We start from the raw sequence: 22,966 nt of genomic DNA, 5'->3' as shown, positions 1-22,966 counted from the left end.
ACTGTGCCTAATGAGGCTGTTTTTCCCCTTTGAAGGCCTCCGATCCGAACTCTGAAGATGGGGGCTCTCAAGACAGGCTCAGGATCAATGCAAAGAAGAAGCGGGATGGGACCGGAGAGCGCTGAGGAAAGACAGCCCCCGAAGGGCCAAGTGAATGCAGACAGGCTGACTCAACCCATGGCGGCAGCTCTGGCTACCGCAGGAGCTAGCAACAGTGGTGAATCAGCGGTGACCTCCTTGGGTGAGGGATGAAGCCAAATGGACGGCAGGGGACCGCCAGGTGCTGAACAGGCCAAGACTGAGTAAGCCACCAGAGGAAGAGGGCACGCCACCACCTTCATGTGCCCGTGAAACCAGTCCCCCTCAAATCAGCCTCTGACCCCACAAGGAAGGCCAGAGGATGACTTCACCAATTTCGAGAGGAGGGTGAGGCGGCTTGTTCTGCCCAGCCCGGACATCAGGCGAGCTTTGAGGCAGATGCCATGACTGGCTTATAAAAGCACTGTCACCGCCATGCCCGCAGGCAGCCCCTCCATCCCCTCTCCACGCGGGCTCCTCCCCAGCCCCAGCCGCACAGAGCTCAGTGGGCCCTGCCTGCTGCAGATGGGCTAGCAGCGGGGTGGATGTGGCCAGCTGTTGAGATCCACATCTGCTTGCTAGCCAAGCCGGGAAAAGTGGGGGAGGAACAGGCTGATCCCTGCTCCAGCAGAGCAGGGCTCCTGCTCCTCGCAGAGCCCCCCCCGGCACATCCAGGCCCTGGCAAGTTACTACGGCCCCATCCGCTGGGCAGGCAGAGATGCAGCAAGAGCCAAGCAGCGTCACTCACCTCCCACACCCCAGCCCTTGTGTCGGCATTCAGGGGTTCAGCACGGAAACGCAGCCACCGAACGCAGCAGCGCTGCAGAGCCAAATCAGCACAAGAGCAGAGCTGATGAAAAAGCATCGGAGGGAAACATCAGGATTTCACCCTCCAAACTGGACTTGGCAAGACTGGAACCAGTATCCCTTGAGGGCTGTATTCCTCCCTCCCGTACGAGGGGGAGCTTTCTATTATTGCTGGAGGGCAGCTGCCTGCACTAGGGCAAGAGATGCCCAATCCCCTCACAGATTACAGCAAACGATCAATGCCACCTAAACCTGGAGACAGGACACAACTAAGATCTGCAAGCAGGCAGAGGAGAGTACCCCAAGAGTTTGTGCCAGCATCTCCCACCTCAGTGCCTAACACGAGACACCTCTGTTCGTCATCAAGACACAAAGCCTGGCTTTCAGCAGCGCCACGTCCCAGAAGGGCTGCAGGCAGCCAGCAGCTTGCAAGGACACAGCACACGCAGAGTCCGCTTCAGAGGGATACGGGGCAGAGCCGGAACACCTTCAAGAGCCCAGCCCCACGGCATAGGGCATGATGTGGATGCCAGGCAATGGATCAGCACGGGATTCTTTCAGTGGACCCAGATCTACCCCCTTACAATGAGCGCTCCGCAAGAAGAAAGGGAGCATCTCCAAGGAGGAGGGTTGCATCTGACACGACAAGCCGGATGGTGCAAAGTCACCCTGGCACCAGGTGAGCTAGAGGGCCCAGGGCAGAGCACTCTCCCTTCTACGATGCCTATCCTGCTGCGGGAGAGCACAGCAGCCAGCGGGGCCGCGGCTGAGTGGGACTTGCCTCGTACTCGGCTGAACAAAGGGCTCTGCTCCCCGGCTGCCGGCCCCACCGCTCCCAGCCACCCGCAACGCGCTCCACACAATTAATACAGGAATAAAGGAAATGCTGCAAGGAGCCCAACCGTGTTACCGGGGAAGGTGCTGCTGCAAGACGGTGGCACAGTACAGCCCACACGGTCAAGGCAAAAGAGTGAGACGGCCCCAGTGAGCCAGGCCCGCAGACACCAAGCTGCAGGACACCGCACGGCCCTGGCACCAGGAAAAAATCCTACCCCCGTCCTCTTATTTCCCCCCGGGGCAGCAGGGAAAGGTTCAGCTGCTCTGATCCCACGAGCTGTCTTGAGAAGCAGGGCGACAGATGGGTCTCTAGGACAGCCTTGACCGGCAGGATTAAAGGTGACCTGCAAAGCAAAAAGTGGGCTTGGGCCCTTCATTTCCATGGGGCTGGGGAACACGCCGGGCTCTTCTTTAAAGCTGTTTGCATTCGAAAGCAGGGTCCCTCCTGCTGCCTTGTACCTGGAGGTCTCCACAGACAACGGGCAAATGATGAGGCCTCTCCTGCAGCATGGCTGCGAGAGGGGAAACAGTTGCTCTTTAGCCTCTCTAACTTTCCACTTCTCTGCAGCAACGCCTGTTCCACTCCCAGCTGGCAAACAGGCGGGGGAAACGCTCTCAGCAGAGAAGGGCCTCACCTCCGGAGACCGGGACCACGTGTCTTTCCCCTCTGACGGGAGCAGCTTAGCTCGAAGGGGACAGTGGGGACCCACGACACCCATGCACCTTGTCACACACAGATGCAGCACTGGGCAAGCTCACCCAGCACCCATGACCTCACCCGAGGCAACATTAGCTCACTGGCTGGTTGGTGGGGGGAAAAGGTAGCAGGGGTTTAATGACAGCTGGCTCATCGAAGGCCCTCCCCCCCCCATCGAAGGGGATGGGTAGCAGTTTGAAGGGCATCTCTGCACCTCACCAGAGTAAAAGCCCCCCATTTGCACCGCGGATGGCAGAGGGGAGGGTGCAGCAAGGCCATACCCCCCCTCCACGCAATGCAAAACCCCAGACTCAATGCGCTCTCCTGATGAGCTCAGCAGCCAAAGCCTTCAGGGGTGGGAGCAATTCTCCTCCTCTCTGCAGCGTCCTCAGGTCTCCCCAGCACTAATTAGAGTGCCGGCCGCGGCGTGAAAGAGAAACTCCTGGCGGATTCAGTTCCTAGCCAGGCGACGGCTGCAGGGTCATTAGTTCTTGTCAGCCCCTCGCCAGGCCGCTCCTACCCGGCATGCTCCGCGCAGAGCCCGCCGCGCTCCCCATCCCCGCGGGCTGGGAGGCAGCGCCAGCGCCCGGCCAAGGACTGCCCGGCACGCCGGCTGCCGCAGCAAACACAGCCGGAAGAGCAGCACAGAGCCAAGCGGGACTGGCCTGGTGAGGACTCGCCGGCGCATGCTGCCTCACCAAAGCTCCCGGGGTGATGCTTAAAGGGATGCTTCGGGCCGTCCTGGTGCCCCAGCCCACGGACACAGCCAGCATCTCTCCAGGCACCAGCCTTCCGGCTGTGGGGGTCCAGGCTGAGGTCTCCCAACCCTCCCTGTCTGGGGCAGGGCATCCCTATGGCAGCCCTGAGGGAGAGCAGTGAGGGCAGAGATAACCGAACCCATGGGGGGATCAGCAGGAGATGGTTAGTGATACCTCTGAGCACCTCTATCTCCCCTGCAAGAGCCTGGTGCTCCCTCAGAAAGCACGCAGCAGGAGGCAAGGCTGGTGAGGATGGCCAGCCAGCCTCATTACTGCTGTGCTGCCAGAGGGAAACTGAGGCAGGGAAGGTCTGGGACACGGCCGTGCACTTAGCATCAGACAGGGAATCAGAGCTTGGAGGTTTCAGCTCTTCCTGCTACTCTCATCACGCGGCCATCCCCGCAGCCCGGGTATAAGTGTGTGCATGGGGGGACAGAGAGAGAAGAGGTAGCAGGAAAATAGCACAGTCCAAAGCAGAAATGCAAACTGCCACAGAGCAATCCTGGGGCTCAGGGAAATGGGGAGCACAGTGTCACAAGCAGCGCCTGGCTCGTGCCCTGTCCTGAGGCAGATTGGCCCCGCCGCTCCAGCCGGGCAGTCACGTAGCCTGGCTACCAAACGCCTTGGGCAGCAACGTTGCACCCGCAGTAACCCAGGCACCACCAGCTCCCACCCTCCTGGCGCGGAGGCCAATGTGAAGAGCACAACCCATGCCAGCACGATGCCCCCAGCACCAGAAAAAGCTGACTCACAGGCTGGATCTGACCCGTGGGCTGCCACTTGGCCTTCAACAACGCACCGTCACATTGACCCAACCCCACAGCCTGTAAAATTCCCAGGCAAGCGGTTGCCGGACATGCCCACGCCACCTCCGCAGCGATAGCCACTCTTGCAGCCCAGAACTGGCATTCAGCCCCTGGAGCCAGTGCTCAGCCCCTGGAGCCGACACAGTTCTGCCCAGCGCCATGGATAGGGGCTGGCATGTTGGATGCACATTTCCCCAGCATGGCTTGACTTTTCAGTGTGGGATGGGAGAGTTAGCAGGAGGCAGTACTTGCTGCAAGGTGTTTCCTGGGGGTCTGCACCCCCCCCGAGAGCGACTGTCTGCTCTCACAGCACCCGTGACACAAGCACACTGATGAAACGCAACCTTTGCAAGGGAAGGACTCTCCACAAGAGCGGCCAGGGGTGCACGGGGCCTCCCAACCTACTCAGCCCCATGCCCCTGCCTTGCCACAGCCTCCCTCGCTTGCCTCTCTCCTTGTTCTTTCCCGCCTGAGACAGCTTCCCAGGAACTTGTCTAGCCCATTGCAGTGGTGCCTTTGGGGACAAGAGCATTTGCCCACCGAGTGCTTCTAGACAGGACCAGACAGTACCAGCTCCAGGCCGAACTGGGACAGGCATATCCACCCATCCGCTGTCTGCAAAACAAGTCCTTGGGGTCCTCCCTCCAGCCTGGCTCAGCCCGTTCGGAGGGGCAAATGCCACCAGGACATGCAGACCCCTCCCCGAGGTGGGGGACAGCCCCGTTTCACTCCTGGAGCACACCGTGAACACAGGAGCTAGGTCTCAGCTCCCAGAAGATTGCCCCTGGGTGAGCAGGCAGCCCCAAGCCAGAAACGCATATGTGCAATGGGAGAAGAAGAAATGAAGACAATGATGCTCTGGAGATGCAGCCCGGGCCCCTTTACTGCTCCAGGCGCAGCTCAGAGCAGTCACAGCTTCCCATCCTCTGCCGGTCTCCCCAGAGATGGCTCCTCCAGTTTCATCCCAAAATATACTAGGCACAGCCCTATCCCTCCCTCACAGCACATGTCTTTAGGTCCTCCAGAAGGTCAGTAAAGCCCAGGGATTTCTCCTTCATTTCCCCTCCTTTCTTCCCTCTTCATAGCCAAAGAGACGCACAAGCTCCAAGCGAGGGAAGCCGGCCCCTTCCCAGCAGCCACCCCACTCCAGGAGAGGATGTGTCCTGAGCAGGACAGGTATCTCTCTTCTTGGAAGTCCCCCGCGACCTTCCAAAGGGCTGCGACCAGCAGCCGTGCTGGGGCAAGCCTGGGCAAGGCGGCTCGGGCGGATTGTATTTCGTGCCCGGGAGCAGCGTGCTGAGCACCCAGTCCCCCCGGGGCGGCGCAGGGCACGCCAGCCCCCTCTTCTCATTAGCAATGTGCTGCGAGAGATTTATGCGGTGACAAAATTTAAAGCCTGAAGCAGAGCGAAACCAAGCGCCTCCCGGCCCCCGGCGCCTCTCCGCGCGCACTGGCGTAAATCAGGAGAGACTCTAATGAAGTCTGCGGAGGAAGGCAGCTTGGCCGTGCAGAGCAGTGCAGAGCCACGTAGCCCCTGCCCAGCCGCGGCTGCTCCGCGGCCCCGTGGCCCAGCGCCCCTGCCTGCACCCCGGTGGGTGTAAGCACCACACCACCCCACGTCCCCACCACTGACAAGCGCCCCCAGCACGTGGCCGGCATCAGGGTGACGCCACTGGCTCTGGCGCCCCACGGCTGAGAGGCGAACCCTGCATTTCCCAAAGGGGTTTTCTCATGCTACCACCTCCCAGTCCAGGGCTTCACCCTGACGTGCATCACCTCCAGGGAAGGCACAGGAACCCTGGTGGCCTTTGGGAGCTCTCTCCTTTCCCTGCAGCACATGCGGGCCCACTGGCTCTGCAGGCAGCCTGTCATGGAGCCACACGCACACCCTCCAGCCCAGCACCGGAGTAAACCGAGGGAGAGGGGCCCAGCCGAAAGAGAAGAGCTTTATCTGATGAATATTCAATGTGCAGCTGAAATTCCAGGTCCCCAGCTAATCCTTAAAGATCGCTACTCCGTGGGGAATCTCAGGACGGTTTGCGGGATAGAGGATCAGAGGAGCTCAAAATGGAAAAGACCACATATCACAGATAACAGAGGCCGTTCCTCGCAAGGGCAGGGAAGAGCTGCAAAGAGAGGGACTTATTTGCCTCTGCCTTCCCGGCTGCTCTAAGTGTTTTCCAGCCTTCTCTGTTGAGTTAACGTCCTTTCAGATTAGCTGCTGAAGCCGTGGCCTTGCAGCTGAGCGTCAGTTATTTCCAGGATTAGGCTGGTTGCAATTACTGAGACATTGAGCACGGGTGCAGGTGAAGGGACGACAGCTGAACCGCTTCCCTACCTCTCCCCCTGCCCTCAAAATCCCCCTGCTTTCCTACCCTCCAGCCCCACTCCCAACAGCACTGGCTCTGCCCGCTCCCTGCACCCCCAGCAGGTCTATTCTTGCAGCAGGAGGAGAGGGAAAAGCCAAGTATTACTTGAAATAAAACATGCCCCCATGAGCGGGTTGCAGCAGACGCGGCACAGCTGAGCCCACGCGGGACGCTGCAAAGCGATGGATTTAACAGTCTGGCAAGGCAACAGGAGACTTTCCAATGGCCCAAATGGGTCCAAGCCCATCCGCTGCCTCTCTCTGTGCTGCCAAGCGCCCTCCAGACACCGCAGGAAGCTTGGTGATCACTCCCAGAGCTCGCAGGACAGCAGTACCCCAGGGCGGTAACCCATCTGCCGCCCGGGAGGCTGCCGCTGCCAGCAGGGGACCCGGCAGCCCCGCAGCGGGGACTCGCTGGAGCGGCAGTGTGGGATCCTGACCTGCATCGGCCTGTGCCATGCATGGTCAACCTCCTCTGCGCTGCCCTTCACTGGGAAGGAGCTGAGCCTCCGGCCTGGCCCCATCCCGCCGTGCACGCCGGGCTCTGGCGGGGAGCGCACGACACCTACGGACCCGCGTGGCAGGTGGGAGAGCCAGCCATCTGCCAGCCCGGCATCCGCTCCCGCTCCTCACCCTCCTGGTCCCGACGCTCTCATCTCCTTCCATCCCTCCCTGTCAAAAGCACCCCCTCCAACAATAAACTAACTGCTGGCTGTGTGAATTCATCCCATTTTAATCTTCATGGTGCATCAGCATGGGGAAAAAACAGCTTTTTTTTTTTTTTTTTGTCTTAATCTTTACCTGGGGTCATATTTACTAATCCTCTCGCTAATCCTCCAACGCCTTCACAAATAAAAAGGCCCGTTCCTCTGCGGGGCTGAGCGCCTCGGAGAGGGGCTGAGAGCTCAGGCTTCCCGCAGCAGGCAGTGCCAGGCAGAGACCGCTCGCTGCACTGGGCTCGGGAAGTTCGGCAGGGAGGGGAGACAACATGCTAAAGCCACAGCCCAGCAAATTCGTGCAAAGAGGCTAAGGCCTCTCAGCACTGCTGGTTTACTATTCAAGGTGACTCCAATTTTCCCATTAAGATGGTTAATAAGCATTGTTAAAGGCTCTTTATTTAGGGGAACAAAATCTAAAGGCGGGAAGAAGGGAATTAAAGCAGCTGTAGGAAGATCTGGACGCAGCAACTGATGGAGGAAACCTCTACAGCTCTCATCTCAACTGTTGGGAGCTCATATCCTCAAATATTTAGAAAAAGGATGATAAACTGCCTCTTAGAAAGGATTTGGGGAAAAGCCATCCACTGCAAGCTTGCATTCCTCGTAGCAGAGACGCCCAGAGAGCCCCAGGGCAACCTGCCTGCCAGGCGCTCCCCAACCGCGGCCGCGCTCGTGAGCACATCTGTCCCACGGCACCGTGCCGGGCACCGCTCCGTGAAGACGGCCTCCCCGCCACGCTCCAGCGAAGATGTCTTTTCCCTTCTCTCCTCTTCCCCTCCGGGGTGCAGCTATCCCTCCTTTACGCCTTAAACAGCCCAGGCCCTGCTTTGTGCTTTCCCCAGGCCACTGCTCAGCCCGGATCCAGCCCCTTCCCTCCCATCACGCCTCTGCTAAAGGCCAGGCCCAAACATTGCTTAGTTGCTCTCTTTGCAAAGTATTTCGACACCTACGTGATAAAACAAACTCATCAATAGAAACGCCCTGACGGCTGGCTTTCCCCTTCCTTCCTTCCTCCTCCGCACACATACCCAGCTGCTCGCTTTGGAAGCGCCCATGTGTGAACACACAGCTTTCCCGAGCCAAATTGTGTCAGTCTGGCATCACACGCTGCACTAGAAAAGTCCTGCTGGGGACCAAAGCGCCCCAAGATTAGGTGCTCTGCAAACACTTACCAAGCAGCACAGCAAGCCACATGCTCTGTGTTAGGAGGGGAAACCAGGAGCGACGCAGGAAACGGGAGGCAGATGTTACCCGTTCGGCAGCGATGGGGAACTGAATTCGTGTTGCCTGTTCCCAGCCTAGTGCCTTAAAGGTGGCGTGCGCCTCTCCCCACCACCAAAGGCCAGCCTGTGCTGCGATTTTGGGAAGGGTTCAGGCTGGACACGGTCCTGCGTGCCCCTGCCCCGAGCGCTGAGGGACCCGCGATGGCCGGGGAAGCCGGGGGGGGAGCGTGCTCTCTGCAGACACGCGGCCCGACCGTCGCATTCGCCTGCAGCAATGTCACCAGCCGCGGCCCAGGGAGGGCCGACTGAACCGGGACGGCACCGGGGCCACCTCCGAGCAGCGCGGCCATTCTGTGCCTCGGTTTCCCCAAGCGCAAGGGATGGCAGCTCTCCCCTCCTGCCCCGGGGGGCTCAGCGGGCAGATTCAGACGGCCCAGGTAGGCCCCTGAACGGCCTCCAGGCTCTTAACTAATCTGCCAGGAAGGGATTCAAGCCTGGGAATCACCTCCAGGCTCGGCATGAGGGGAGGTAAGCGGGTCTTTGGTGACCTGCCCTCTCAGGCCAATCCCTCGGTACCGCCGCACCGCTCACAGGGCCAGCAGGCTGGGGGCCACCTGGGCCCCCGCTCCAGCCCGCCGAGCCCCTCAACGGCGCCAAATGGCAGTGGCGGCCTGGCGGGCCCCCTCCCCGCACGGCGCCTTCCCTGCGGGCCGTGGCCGCAGCCTGCGAGCCGCCCCGTGCCCCGGCCGCGGCCCCCCCACAGGCCAGCGTGCCCCGCCGGCGGCCCGCGGTCTAACTTGTTCTGTCAGCGGGCCCCGCTCAGACGCGAGACAGCGCACGCTCGGCCACCGCCAGCACCTCACCGCGTCGTGCCGGAATTTGCAAGCTGTCCTGACGCATTAAAGCGCAAACGCCTCGTGCCTCGCTCCCAGACCTGCCGCGGCGGCGGCGGGGGGCCGCGCCAGCCCCCCTCCCACGGGGACGACGCTCTCCCACCCCTCGCGGCCGCCCCGCGGACCTGCCGGCGCTGCAGCTTGCCGCGGGCCCCGGTGGTCTCGCGCGCGCAGGGGCTGCGGGGGCAAGCAGAGCGCCAGCGCTCCCCAAACCTCCCCGCTCCCTTTGGCTTATATTTTTATTTTTCCTCCCCCAGCTTTAAATAGCTCCTTCAGCGGAGCTGGGAAGCGCTGACAGACTCCCACTGCCTGCCTCCCTCCCTCCTGCGGCAAAGCACAGCTCCGAGGTGCCGGCAGGGGCTGCCAGGCACCCCGGCACTCACCGCCCCGCGGAGCCCCCGGCCGGGCCACGGGGGCTGACGGCTGCCCCGGCAGCATTAGCATCAGCAGGCTCCAAACCGGGGAACCGGCATCCGGAAAAGATTCACGGCCCCTCTCGCTCCTCCAGCCTTTAATGGAAAGCAGCAGCTGCTGGGGGAATTGCTTCGGGATTCCCCTCCAGCCTCCCGGGGCACCCAAGCGTCCCGCCACCCCTCGGCCCCCTGTGCCGCCCCTCTCAGCCTCCCGGTGCCCCCGCACGGTTTGGGGGCCTGGGGAGGATACAAACGCCCCCGCCCTGGTCCTGCTGATCCCTCCTGCCCTTAATAATCCCCTCGTCCTGCCAGCTTTTGCCAGCATCTCCTCCCGTGTCGTGGTGTCCCAGGGTGCGCCACCGGCACCTCCGGCCTCCGCACGACACCCGGCCTCCGCAGGACCTCCCCAGCGAGCAAGACCCCACCTGGATTTTACGGCTGGACGACGCTCCCCGCGGGGCCCCTCGGCCCCCCCTGCCCAGCTGCCCCCGGGGGGCGTCTCGCTGCCCAGCTGCCGGGCCCCGCGCCAGGCGTTTCCCCTGCCCCATGGCCCCCTCCTCCCTCCCGACCGGCGGAGCACCAACAGCTCTTCCGCAGGCCCGCGGCCACGGGCGAAAGCATTTCGCCTCGGCTCCGCACAAAGGGCTCATCCGCAAGGTCAGGGAGCCCGCAGCCGCGAGCGCGCCGCTCGAGCGGCCGCGGCGGCTGGCGGGGGGAATCGCGAGCGGCGGCTCCTCGCGCGCGCTAATGGCTCGGGAAGGCGGCAGGCGAGGTGGCAGCGCGGCACCGCCGCCGGCGCGAGGGCCGCCGCGGGCACCGGGCCGGGAGCGCAGCATGGCAAGGCGGCAGGAGGGACGCAGCGCCATGGCAGGAGGCCAGAGCAGAGCCCGAGCGCGCCGGCTCAGCGATTCACGCCGGGGTGCCAAAAGGCAGAGCCACTGGGCAGGAGAGGACGCGGTGGCAGGTGGGGGCTGGGGGGGAGGACGCCACACCGAGCCCCCAGCATGCCGGGCACCGTGGCGGCTCCGGCCCCAGCTCCAGGGTTGACCCTGCCCTTGGAAGGACAGCTCGTGATAAAAGCACCGGAGAGCAGACCGGAGCCGGGTGCCTGGCTCCGCAGTCTCCTTGGATAGCGCCGAGCCAGCTGTTTATCTCCGGGCCGCCCTTCCCCTGCTCCCAGCGCCGCACCAGCCTATTCCCACCTGGAGATAAACTGCCTGGGACAGATCGTCCCACAGGGCCGGCCAGCAGCCCAGGCGCCCGCTGTCACTGCTTCCCCCGTGCCACCGAGCCCTGCGCCCCGCGCAGACAGACGCTGGGCCGCCACGAACACCCCTTCCTCAGTGTGCCCAAACTTTCCGCTTTAAGTCTCAGCTTGGTGACCGCATCAGGCACACACCGAGCCCGGAGGCTGGGCAGGGGAACGGGGCTGTGCTGGAGATGTGACCGCTCAGTCCCACCTGAGGCTGATACGGTGCCTTCCAGACAGGCCCCCCCCTCCCGTGGCTGTCCCTAGGACATCTCCCCAGGCCACCCCACTGGCGAGGGTGTGAAGGCAGTCACGTTGCCCCGTGCTGTCCTTCCAGACCTTTCCGCCGCAGCGCAGCACTGGGAACGAGGGCTGCAAGAGGCTTGGGCGTATGCCAAGGCTGTGGGCAGAAGGGACGTCCCAGTCCCCATCATCAGTACACACTCGCCACACGCCCACGCTACAAATGATGCTCTCTAACAACCATAATACCTGACATGTGCGCGTGGCTGCATCTGCCTACAGCCTCCAGCACACCCCAGACCTCACTTGCAAAGGAGGCATCCGTCCTGCGGGCTTTCACAGCAGCCAGGCACGCAAGATGGGCCCCACAGGCAACCGGCCGCGCTGCTCCCAACCGACGGGCCCACGTACTGCAGCAGCCGGGCAAACCGCAGCGGGATCCCCGTGGGAGGAGGGAACAGAAACAGCAGGCTGGAATAAGAGTGTGAAGAAACGCTTCTTGCATGCTCTGTCCGGAGCCAGCTAACGAGGCCATATTTGAAATGCTTCGCATACCTCCGGTCATCAGATTAGTGAGATGAAGAAGGTAAAGCAGAGGGCAAGGCGAGCACTCCCCGGAGTCAGCGATCCTCAGCCACTCACTCGCAAAGGTTACAGGAACTAGGGGAAAAGTCTCTGGCAGCGCCGCACAGAGAGCCAGGCTCCGAGAGGGGCCACACGGACGGGCGGCCCAAGGTCAGGCACCGGCTCCAGACGGGCGGCGGGGCCAGGAGTGGGCGCGGGAACCCAGCGGCAGCTCTCTCCTGGCACAAAGAAGTGAAGTCGGCGGGTACCGCCATTGTGCCACGTCCCAGCTGGCAGGAGATATAGTTCAGCACAGCCAAGGAAGGATGGGGTATCCGAGTGCCATAGGACAGCCTGGCCCAAGAAAGAGGGCCCAGGGCTCTGCGTGGCGGGGGGCCGTATCAGAGCATAGCCATTTAAGCCAGGAAGAGGGTCAGCGAGAGTGGAGGGCCCCCAGCACCTACAGGACAGACCGCACTACTGTTATTCGAGCAAGGATGCTGAAATACTGCAAGTGGGGGGAAAGTGGTGGGGCAGAATGGTCCAGCCCAGCATTCAAACTCTCCAAGCAGAGGCGCTCAGCCTGGTGCTCATTCACTCTCGCTGTCCCCGGGCCTGCTGCCACCCCTGAGCCACAAGGCCACCTCAGATCCCTTGCCTATATGCAGCCCAGATGAGGTCTAGACCTGCCAAAAGGAGACAAGACCACGCACAACCTCCAAGCAACATTTGAGGGCACAATTCTTTCTCTCTTGACATGAGCTCAAATCTTCCTCTGGTGCATAAAAAAAGACTTCTGCAAAGCTGAAGGAAGAGTGCTGTTTCACCTTTTCCCAAAGGTTTGCTCCATTCTTAGCACCTGTGCCTGAGGGTCTTGAGCCATCCTTGAGAAATCAGAGCTCCTTGGGCACAAATGCCCCCTTGCAGCCATGTTCTAGCTCTAAGCCAGCTGCAGATGCTGGACAGCAAGGACCAGCCAGCAATGCCTCTAATCAACAACACGTGGGTGCAGCAGAAGAGTCTACAGAGCACAGAGGAAACCAAAGGGAAACTCAGTCCCCCAGGAGCAGTGGAGAATTAGAGCTGGGAACACCTGTAACTGCAAACATTTAGGATCATCCAGAGGCACAGCCTTCAAGACATTGAAATGACAGACCTTGGACCTGGATCCAGACCACAAATAGTTTTTCTCATCAAGCCTCTGAGAGAGAGAAAGAAGTGCACAAGCCACAAGGGCAGGCCCAAGCAAAAATACAGGAGAAGCAGCGATCCCAGGACCCTGAGGACTCTGGGAACCATCTGGGATCAGAATAGATGGAGCAGTGTTGCCTCTTTGGGCACAGAGGAAGACTCTCATGAAGACAACTGTGGGAGGTAGATGTGGCTCAGATATCTCTATCGAGAGTTGGAGTGGAGACAAGAACTCAAGGTGGGATTGCAAAGGCAAAAATGAAACATCCAACAAGTCGTGGTCACGAGCTAGCCCAGGGCTGCCTTCAAACAGCAGGCGACCACCAGGAAACCAAGAGATGACCAGGAACAGCACAGGCAAAGGAAGCTGGAAGTGAACATGCTCAATCCCATCACACCACAGCACAAATCCAAACCTTGCTCAGGCCTGGACCATCCCTAGAAACCATAAGTGCTAAGTAAACTTATGCTAGGGTCAGCTGCATCTCAAAGTCATAGGGCCACACTCCTCCCAGTTGCACCCATGATCCAGCACTCAATGGAATCACTCAGATTTATCCCAGCAGCAGAGCTGGATCCACAGCACCCTTTCCTACACCTGCCACCAAGGCATTTCAGGAACGCAGAGAGTGCCTTGCAGGTACACTAGCAATTTCTCACTTCTGAGGGCCCTGAAGTTAGTTTAAGCCAAGCTGCTTGAGATTTCAGAGGCCATCAGCCAAGGGTTGGAGAGAAATGGTCTTTCAGCACTGTCACCTGGGGTTAGCTCTGATCCAGCCAGGGAGCAGGCGTGGAGCTGCTTCCTGAAGTCAGGGTTCTTATGCCTGCAGGATACGGTGCTGCGAAGCTGAGGATCAGGCCCTTGGGATGAACCTGATCCAATGACTCAGAAGAGAAAAACTCTATATCTTACAACACAGTGCAGGGCCCACTTATTACCTACAACGTGCTCTCGCTGAAGAATTATATCATGCCTTCAATAAGAGATACAGCCAATGATCTAAGCCCTTTTCCAGCTCTCATCTCTCTGAGCTGGGAGAGGCAAGGTGGGGAAGCACATCCTACCTGGAAAGTCAGAAGACAGCATTTCCTTTTTCCGCCATCAATTCTAGGGACAAGGCCAACATACACCTTCCCAGGTCAGGACCAGCACTCTGTAGGCATCACTCCATAAAGGTGATGGGTCTGCATCCTCCCAGCACAAAGGATGTCCACATTTGGCCTATGGAAGACCTTCTGGTACAACCATTACCGAGCTGGACCTCAAATCCCAAGGCCAGATTGTGAGCCAAGTCTTCATAATGTGAATTCAGTAAGGGAGGCAAAGGATGTTCAGACCATTACCCGAGTCCCTTCTCCATACCATAACTTCATCTCTGAGCTGCTGCGTTAGTGACCCACAAAGGACATACCCATCCCAAGAGGCAGCACAGAAGGCCGGTTCTGCACAGAGGATGGCACAGGTCACACACCACTCATGGAGCAGGGCAGGAGGGACCACCATGCAGATGCCACCCTCACAGTGAGGGATCACAGAGCACCTCCCAGGTAGGCACATGAGGTCATGCAGGACACACGGGTGGAGGTCAGAGACAGTAGACAACATGCACATGCGGGGGAGCATCAGCCCGTGAGCTCCCAGTTAGCTTCATTCGGATGGACCCAGCATCAGCAAAGGCAGCAGAGAAAGCCTGAAGCAAGTACGCACAGGATGCGACCGCTGTTCATGCTGGACAGACAACTGCATTCAAACGTGGGCAAAGCAGCCTGGTGCACAAACAGATCCAAGAACTCCCGCAAAACACATGGATTCCCCCAGCTTTATTCTGTCTCTTGAAAAACTTGTGACCTTAAAAATCCTTTTATTCATATAATAACAGGCTGCCACCCATGCACAGCAATGACTGTCATCCCAGCCCATACAGTGCCCTCCACCTGCTTCCAAGCCATCAGGGAAGACAAGCCAAGATGCAACCACTCCAGACACATTAACACAGCACACCCTGAGCCCTGCAGCACCCTGACGGCGAGGATACTGGGCAGGGGGAGGACCTGCTCTGTGGCACAGCACAGCTGTGCCGTGAGCACAGAGATACTGATGGGCTCAAAAGCTTCCTTCAACTGTCTTCAGACACCTGAGGGCCATCGTCCAACATACATTATACCACTGTCCAACATACATCTGCCATGCCCTTTGCCTGGACTCTCCCAAAGATGATGGGATCGACAGCCATTCATTCCGGGTCACTCTGTCCTGCTCCCCAGCTCTTGGGAGCTTTCCTAGGGCAGGGCTCATCTCACAAAGTCTGCGTCCGATCCCTGGCTCCAACACCGCAGGCATCCCAGTGGTCCCACAAGAGACCCCACAGGGGCTGTGCAGGAGTATGGAGCCAGGAGCTAGCTGCTCTTGCCCCCTCCCCTGCCACTCACCCCCTGCTCTGCCCAAGGATAGAAGCTTCCCACGGCCTCCCCAGGATGGGGGATTTGTCCTCCACCTCCCCTCCAGGGCCCACGCTCACGGTGAAGGTTAAACCTGCTGCAGGGTTGATCCTGACCCACTCCCCACAGGAGAGCCACCCCCGAGCTGGAGCAAACCCCCATGTTTCCTCCCCATCTGCCTGGACCCAAGCTTTGCTGGCAGGGGAAGCGATTCCCCGTCTGGCTACTCCTTTGCTCCCAACACCTCTTCCCTTCTCCCCCTCCTACGCCACGACTCCTCCTTTCCATCCTTCCTTCTGCCTTCCCCTGTCCCGTCCACCTCGTGGCTTGCCAGACAGGAAGGAAAATAGTTGATCTCAGAGGCTGGTTACCACCAGTGACTCCTGTCCCTTCCCTTCGGTCCCAGCCGGTCGCCCTCGCTGACTGGCCGTGTCTCTAACCCACTCCCCACAGGGCAGGGGGCGATTTGGGGGAAGAACAGCCAAGGCTCTCCTCTACTCTCCACCTCTGGACACAGCCAGGCCTCCCCTGTACATCAGCTCCAGTGCTCCCCAGCCCATCCGGGCTTTCAGTTCTCCGTTACATGGGGTAAGACATGGCTGCTTGGGCCTGGCCACACTCAAGGGCACTCACTGAGAGACAGAGCCTGAGGGCTGCAAACCTCCCTCCCCTCCGCTCGGCATTTGGAGGAGAATTTTGCTCCTGGCTGTTCAACAGAGCAGGGGAAGCCAGTGGCAGAGTGGAAAGCTGGGATCACCCCTGGATGGGGAGGTGATGGAGCCCCTGGAAGGCCCCCAAGATCCCAAGAGTCAAAGTTGAGTCAGGGGAAAAGGGGGGGAAAAAAAAAAAAAACGCCTCTGAGTGCAATATTTTAGTTGAGCAACAGAGCATGAGTAAAGGACGGAGGCTTTTCGTGGTCTGGTGAGTTTAAGCTATGAGCTGAAAGTTTAACTATTAATACACTTAATCAAGAGGTTGTTCCTGCACCCAAGGTTTAGGAAAACAAATGTGCCACCAGAGCAAAGTGAGGGACAGAAGCTGACGGGACTGGACTAGGTCAACATGGCCTTAGTGATGTGCTCCCCCAGGCCACAGACTGCCCAGCCTCCCTCTCCTCAGGAGAAAGGAGACCACGAGGAGGCTAAGAGCCTGGGACAAGCCAGGGCTGGATCCAGCCTCAGCAGCACCCGCCCAGACGTGGCCGTTCAGTGCGGCACGGAGAGGCAGGTGGCCAGAGCGCAGCAGCCCACGCCAGCGCGCAGGCAAGACACTCAGGGCCTTCCAAGCACAGAAGGTACTTGCAGAACAACCGCAGCATGTGCCAGGGGAGATGCTGGCGGCGAGGGCCCGAGCGTGCCAGGATCCCGCCCCCTTCACCGCCATCCCCCTCCACCCCCAAAGCCCCCAAAACACAAGCTGCGGCAGGAGGCAGAGAGGGACCGATCTGGGGAGGGGGCACTACCAAAAGCCATGCAACGACCCCAAATCCAAGGGTAACGGCAAGCAGCACCTGCTCTGCCTACACCTGCCTGTCCTCAGCACCACTGGGGCAACAACCTACAAGCAGCACAGGCGACACCAGGGGATGCCCTGTCTGCGAGGGACAGCGGCTGAGCCAAGCTGGGGCCGCAGGCGAGGGTAAGGCCCCCCCTTGAATGGGGACAGGACAACACGACAACCAAAGTCCAGAGGGAGACGTGCCACGCGTGCACCCTCTCCCCCTCCTGCCACGGGCCCCTCCGCTTTAGTCCCCGCTGCCTAGGCCAGCCACCTCCTTTTATCATGGAGAAACAGGCTGAATTTTGGAGAGCAGCATCTGCAAGTCCCCCCTTGCCAGCTCATTTTGCACCGTGGACTTCTGGCGGCGGGGCTGAGGCTGCTGTTGGACGAGCCCTGCCGTGGCCACGGCCCCAGAGCCCCGTGAGGCCCCGCACTCCCCCGGCCGGGCTGCGGGCCAGGCGGGCCCGCTGGAGGCTGGCGCGACTGCCCCGAGGTCAGCGGAGAGGCACCTGACAGCGCTGCGGCCGCTCGCCACGTCTCCACCGCAATATCCATGTCAAGGACAGCTCAGCTCAAAGCCTCGGACAACTCCTGCATTTTTCCCACCGAGGCGGCGTAATCTGAATTGCGCGGGCGGCGGCGGCGGCGGGGGGGGCGTCCGTCTGAAGAGCGCTGGTTCACACGCGCCTCTCCGCGCTTTCCCGGTCCCCTGCCTCTCGGGCGCAGGCCTTCCCGCCCAGGCCCGGTCCTCGCCGACTCTGCAGACCCCCCCGCTTCACCCCGCGCAACCCTCCGCCATCCCATCCGAGGCGCGGGGCGCACTCAGGTTGTGAGTCATGGCTCCAGCGAGTTCAGCTAAGGATCCCACGCGCGTCCTTGGGCAAAGGCACGGAGCCCCCGCCGACCGCTTCGCTCTGCCTGTTTCCTTCGCGAGCCCTTCAAACCCCTGCTGGAGCCTGCGCCAGCCCCGGTGCACGGCGCAGGATCGCCCCGCCGTTAAAGAAACCGCCGCGGAAAGCCGGGATGAACTTCGGAGAGCTCCGAGCGGGTCCTTTGTTAGCTCACTCTTATTGTCACCCACCGGCGGGTCACCCCGCGTCAGCGCCGGAGGTCAGAGCACGACATCTGCGAGCCTGCTGACACGCACCTCGCCGCGCGCAGACGCGCACCCCCACGGCCGGCGCCAGGGCGCCGCGCTGCCAAACGAGCCCCTTCCCACCACGAGGGAATACCGTCTGTTCCCAGCGCTCCCCAGCTCCGAGGGGCGACGCTCGTAAAACCATCTGACGTCTCATGGCTGCCTGCGGCAGGGGACTTTCAACGGCCTCTGCGCGCTATCTCCCTAATGCGGGCAGCAGCCTTGGGCAGCGACACTTTTAGGGTTTCAGGCTCAAATCACACGGCGGCGGCGCCAGTTTTGGACGTTGGGATGAGAGCTCTCAGCCACCTCTGAAAAGCCAAGATTTGTTTTTCCTGTCGTGTTTTATCTTTCTTCAGGGATGCAGGGAGTTCCTCGGTGGCTAAAGATGTTTCCCGCCAATCTTTCAGGACAGAGATTTTAAAAGGAGAGGCAGACCAACAGAGCGGACAGGGGAACAGTTTCCGCGTCCACCAACGCAGCCCTCCAAGAAAAACCAGCTCTGCTTTCCCATTAACCAACGCCCCTTGGAGGCGAACACCTTGATCCAGGTTTCCTGGCCTCCCCCTGCTTGTCTCCAGGCCGATCTAAAAACGGCCCAGATATTCAACTGAGAAAGACCTAAATCAAAGGGAGAGGGGAAATGAGTGCAACGAGACAGAAAGCACAGCAGCACGTTCAGGCGAGTGTAACGGCGGTCGCCGGTCACTCCGGCCTGCTAGGCAGGGCCTGGGAGGCTGCCCGGAGGCCGGGGAGCCCTCCAGGACCCCAGGGGATAAGCGGGATGGAGTCAAGAAGGAAGCTGCAGGCTCAGCTCTTCATCTCCCGGCTCCTCTGGGGTTCAGCTGGACCCTCCGCAACCGCTCGCAGCAGCCGCCTGCGGCCTGCGACCCCGCGGTCAGGTTAGGCGCGAGGGCTGCCCAACGGCACCTCGCTGAGGACTCACGCGGCGAGCTGCCCATCTTGCCCCCGCCGCCGGCTGGACCGGGGCACCGCGCGCAGCTCTGCGGGAGGGACCTGTTACACCTGCGGCCACAACACCAGCCTTCACCAGGCCTTCCAGCAAGCAAAGAGCCGCAGACGGGGTTCCCTCCACGGTTCCAGGCACGGATGGGGCCAAAGGGTACCGAAACGCCGGGCGAAGGGGATGCCAAGAGCCGACAAAGCCTTCACAAAGGGGCTGCTGACACAGCAGGGCCTGTTTCCAAAGAAGCAAAACTTCCCCAACTTCGGTGGGAGCCAGCGAGCCCCCCAGGTCTCCGCGCAGGGGGACCCCGGCGCGACGGCAAGGCGTTTCTCCGGGCAGCGCTTCCAACGGGTGCCCACTGCCCCGGCCTCCCTCAAACCGCCCCGGGCACGTGAGCCGTCCCCGCCACTTCAAGGGAACTGCTCCCGGGAGTAAAGGTTGCCAGGCCAGGGTCAGGCCCGGCTCGGCACACATGTGATCTGTTATCACAGGATGTGTGTACAGCTTTGTTTATGTGTAGGACGCAGAACGAGGAGGACTTCCCCCCCCTTCTCTCTTTTCCCAATCAATCATTTGAGCAAAGAATGAAATGACCCAAACCAAACAAGGGCCTGCAATAAGAAGGACATCTCTGATTACAGGATACAACCTTGCCGTGAAAAATAATAATAATAATAAAAAAAAAAAGGCACTTCACCCATGGGGCCTGTCTGGCTCCGATTCAGTGGAGTTTTGTACAATAATCACAACATTCAGTCATCATTCACAAAATCCACTATCGCTTTACAGCTGGCAGCACCCGCTCTGGATGCGTATTAGATATATTACACATTGTACATTGCGATTCGTCTGCTTCCATTTAATCTTTTATTCTTAGAGTATGTTCAGTGCCCTCACATCAAACACAGGGGGGAGCGGAGCTTTATGAATTGCATATTACAGATCCAACAGCAAAGTGGGAAAAAAATTACTTTGCAAGGAGAAAAAAAACTTCAGTTACTTGTTACACATGGCTCAGCTATACGGAGCGGCACCGTTCCCACGTCCACCCCTCAGCTGTCGCCGGCGGAAAACAAAACTGCGCTTGCCGTTCGAACGAGAGAAACCCCAAAGGATGGAACCGACTGCGGGGAGGCAAAATGTGCTGGCAAAAAAAAAACAACGCCGGGAACCGAGCGCGGCGGGGCCGCGGCGTTCGCGCTGCCCGCCCCCGGGACCAGCGAAGCGGGACCCGCGGGGGCGGCCGCGGGGCTCCCCGCGGCCCCCGGCTGCGGGGGAGGGCAGCCCCCCGCCCGGCCCGCCGCCAGCGCCGCCCCGGCGCGGCCCCGGGCGCCCCCGCGGCCGCGGGCGGCGGCGGCGCGGCCCCGCGCGGTGCCCGGTGCCCGGGCGCGCCGCCTCCCCCGGGCGCGGGCGGGCGGGCGGCGCCGCGGCCCCGAGCCGGCGCGGCGCTAGCGGGCGCCCCGCTGCCCGCCGCCCCCGCCGCCCCCGGCCGGCCCCGCCGCCGCCACCATTGTCACCCGGGAAACCACCGGCGGCCGCGCTGGGCACGGCGCGGCGGCGATGCTGCGGCGGCCGGGGGCGGCGGGGACGGCGCGGCCCCCCCGCTCCCCCGGCCCCCGGCCCCCGCCGCCAGCCGGCACCGGGCAGCGCCGCCCGGTAGCGCGCCCGCCGCCGCGCCGCCGGGGGCATAAAGGGCCGCGCCGGGGGGAGCGGGGACGGTGGCTTCAACCGCGCCAACAAAACTTTGCTCGTTACAACGCGACCGCGCCGCCGCCGCCGCCACCCCGGGGAGGCGGCGGGGCCGCCCGGGCGCCGCGCATGCAGCACCGGCCGCTGCCGGCCGCCGGGGCCCCGGCGCGGGCAAACGGCCAGCCCGGCGCCCGCCGCCGCCGCGAGCGGCACGGCACGGCACGACGCTGCACGGCGCGGCACGGCACCGCCGCCGGCCGGGCGGCGCGGCGCGGCGCGGCGCGCACCGGCCCCCGCCGCCCCCGGCCCGCCGCCCCGCTCCCCCCGCCGCCCCCCGCCAAACTTTTTCCCGAGACTTTTCCCCCAACTCCGCCGCCGCCGCCCGCCGGGGCGGCCCCGCGGGGCCGGCACCTACCGGCGGTCCGGGGCGGGCGCGGGCGCCGCGGCGGGGGCTCGGGAGCCGCCGCCGCCGCCGCCGCCGCTCCGGGCAGCGCGGCCGTGCGCGGCGGGGGCTGGCGCCGGGCGGGCGGCCCCGGGGCGCGCCGCCGGGGGGGCTCAGCACCTGCCCGGTGCCGGGGAGGGGGCCCGCCGCCGAGAGGGGAGCCGAGGCGGGCACGGTGCCTCGCCGCCGCCGCACACCCACCTCCACATCCCTGCTCGCTCTGGGAGTGCACAGCCACCGAAACACGCTGCACGGCGCTGCCGCGGCCGCTGCCCGCGGCTGCCGGCAAAACCCGGACCGGACCGGACCGCCCCGCGCGCCGCGCCGCGCCGCGCCGTGCCGCGCCGTGCCGTGCCGTGCCGTGCCGCGCCGCGCCGCGCCGCGCCGCGCGCGCCCCCCGCCGCCCCACGCGCGCGCCGGCCCCGCCGCCCCCCGCGGCACGGGGCCCCCCCCGGCAGCGCTGCGCCCCCCCCCGCGCCGGCACCGCGGCGGGCCCCCGCCCCCGTGGGGTGTCACCGCGGCGCGCCCCCCCCGCCCCTCGCCGTGTCCCCGCCGTGGGCTTCCCCGACCCCCGCCCGCTCCGTGGCGTGTCCCCGCGGTGTGCTCCCCCGCCACCTCTGCCCCACAGGGGGGGTCAGCCTGGTGTGGGGCCCTACCCCCCAAGCACCCCCGTGGGGTGTCACCCTGGTGTGTCCATCCTCCACCCCATCCGCCCCCCGGGTGTCACCGTGCTGTGCGCCCTGCCCTCCCTCCGCCCCCGTGGGGTGTCACCCCCGTGCCCCACAGGATGCCACCGCAGGGTGTCCTCCTGCCCCATCTGCCCCACCGCATATCACCCCAAGATGCCCCCCATCCCTCCATCTACCCATGCCACCCCAGGGTGCTCCCCTGTCCCCCACCCATGCCCACACGGTGTCATCCCAGTGTGCCCCCCACCCCCCTCCACGAGGTGTCACCCCAACCTGCCCCTCATCCCCTCATCTACCCCACGGGGTGTCACCCCAGGGTGTCCCCCACCCCCCCATCCAGCCCCACAGAGTTTCCCCCGGCATGTGCCCCCGTCCCACTGCCCCCGCAGCGGGGTGTCACCCGCCCCTCTGCCCCCCCGTCGGCGTGTGAGCAGCCGCCGGCCCCCGCGCGCCCGAGCGCCACCCCGTCCCCGGCTCGGGCCGCGGCCCGCCCGCGCGTCCCCGCCTTGCGGCGCCCGGCGCGCCGGGAGCCACGCAGCCGCTCGCCGGAGACATCTTAGATTATTGGATTTGAACCGCGGCGAGCCGCAGGCGTGCTGCCCGGCGCTGCCGGCCCGCTCGGCCCCACGCTCCCTTCCCACGGCCTCCCTCCCTTCCCGTCGCCCGGCTTTCGCGCCGGTGGGGTGCCCGAGTGCGCCCCGTTGCCTCCTCTCCCACTGGCCCACGCTCCGGCGCGCCCAGCTGGCGACGCTGGGGACACCGGGGCCACCGAGCCCCCTCCCCGCATGGGAGACGCCAGGGTCGCCCCGCCGGCTGCGTCGCGCCGCCCGCCCTGCCCTTCGTACCGTCCTGGGGGGCTTCGGGGCCGCGTGGCCAGCGGGTCCCTCCCAGCGTCCCCCCGCCGGCTGCCTGGGCCGAGCGTTTTAACATTTCTTTTATTCCAAGAGACGATTCCCTTTGGTTGGAGCGAGATCGAGAGCCACCTTAAACAAGGCTGAAATGCCAGGGCCAGCGCACCTGAGTGTGCCGCCGCCACCGAAGCCCAAAGCGTTAGCAGCCGCGGTTGGGGCGCTGGGGGAGTCACGGTGCCAAGACATACAGGACATCCCAGGAGAGCTCTTGGGATCCCGAATCTTGCTGATTTCTAAGGCAGAGAGTCCTTTGCCCTCTGTCCCATAGAAATTGCCCCCAAATAAATAGCAAATAACCAAAGATGCAAAAATAATCAGCCAGCTAGAGGGAGGGGGAAAAGATCT

The 22,966-nt window shown here is 62.7% G+C and overlaps 1 protein-coding gene across 1 annotated transcript in view; it reads right to left on the bottom strand.

The window, feature by feature from the left end:
• The window catches only part of CXXC5 (CXXC finger protein 5), a 57,588-nt gene extending 36,304 nt beyond the window's left edge, over positions 1-21,284 (bottom strand). The window contains exon 1 of the mRNA XM_067304718.1: positions 21,223-21,284. The gene's annotated coding sequence lies outside the window, so the exon portion shown is untranslated. The remainder of the gene's footprint in view (positions 1-21,222) is intronic.
• Between the last annotated feature and the right edge of the window lie 1,682 nt (positions 21,285-22,966).

Source organism: Apteryx mantelli, chromosome 14, assembly GCF_036417845.1.
Source record: "Apteryx mantelli isolate bAptMan1 chromosome 14, bAptMan1.hap1, whole genome shotgun sequence".
In the NCBI taxonomy this organism is placed as follows: Eukaryota; Metazoa; Chordata; class Aves; order Apterygiformes; family Apterygidae; genus Apteryx; species Apteryx mantelli.
The sequence above is the reverse complement of the archived record's forward strand: the minus strand, read 5'-3'. Positions and strand labels throughout refer to the sequence as shown.